This window comes from Alosa alosa, chromosome 24 (assembly GCF_017589495.1).
Source record: "Alosa alosa isolate M-15738 ecotype Scorff River chromosome 24, AALO_Geno_1.1, whole genome shotgun sequence".
Taxonomy (NCBI): Eukaryota; Metazoa; Chordata; class Actinopteri; order Clupeiformes; family Clupeidae; genus Alosa; species Alosa alosa.
In genome coordinates this window covers 6,299,151-6,299,960 of record NC_063212.1, presented here as the reverse complement: position 1 = coordinate 6,299,960, position 810 = coordinate 6,299,151, and positions in this window count along the sequence as shown.

Here is an 810-nt window from a genome sequence, read left to right as displayed (position 1 = left end):
GTGTGAGTAAGAGAGAGTGCCTTTATTTGTATACTGCTGTTTGAATGTGTGCCTGTGTGTGTGTGTGATGGAGAGAGTTCTCGTGTGTATGTGTGTGTGGGTGCTTGACTGTGTCTTCTTCTGTGTGTGTGTGTGTGTGTGTGTGTGTGTGTGTGTGTGTGTGTGTGTGTGTGTGTGTGTGTGTGTGTGTGTGTGTGTGTGTGTGTGCTGCGTGCCCTCTCACACTGTGAGGAGGTGAACCGCTGGTTTTCAGCGCAGAGTGGCGGGACTCTGGCATGCAAATAGGCCTCACAGGGGGACCGGCCTGGTCTTTAGGAGCCTCCGCACTGCCCCCTCCCCCCCCCGACCACCACCACCCTCCTCCCTCCCCATTCAACCGCCCATTCACTCGTTTAACTAAATCTGCCCGGCCATTCAGCGCGTTTGCACCAGAAGAAGAGAGGGAGGAGGAGAAGAGGTGGAGGGAGGGAGGGCACAGAGGGGGGAGAGAGGAGGGAGGGAGGAGAAGGAAGGGAGGTGGTCTCTTTTTTTCCTCCCAATCTCTCTATCTACTGTTCCCCTCCCACCCATCCACTTGCCCATCCTAGTTTCTTTTTTAGCTCTTGATGGGGTGTGTATTATTTTATCTGCCCCCTCCTCCCTCCCTCTATCTCTCTCTTCTCTCTTTCCCTCACTGCTCTCTCTCTCTCTCTCTCTCTCTCTCTCTTTTTTGTGCTTGCATGACTGCAGAGGAATGTATAAGAGTGGTACAGGGTGTCCTCTTTTGTGCTTCCATTATTTGTGAGAAAACGTTGATGTGAAAACTTGGCC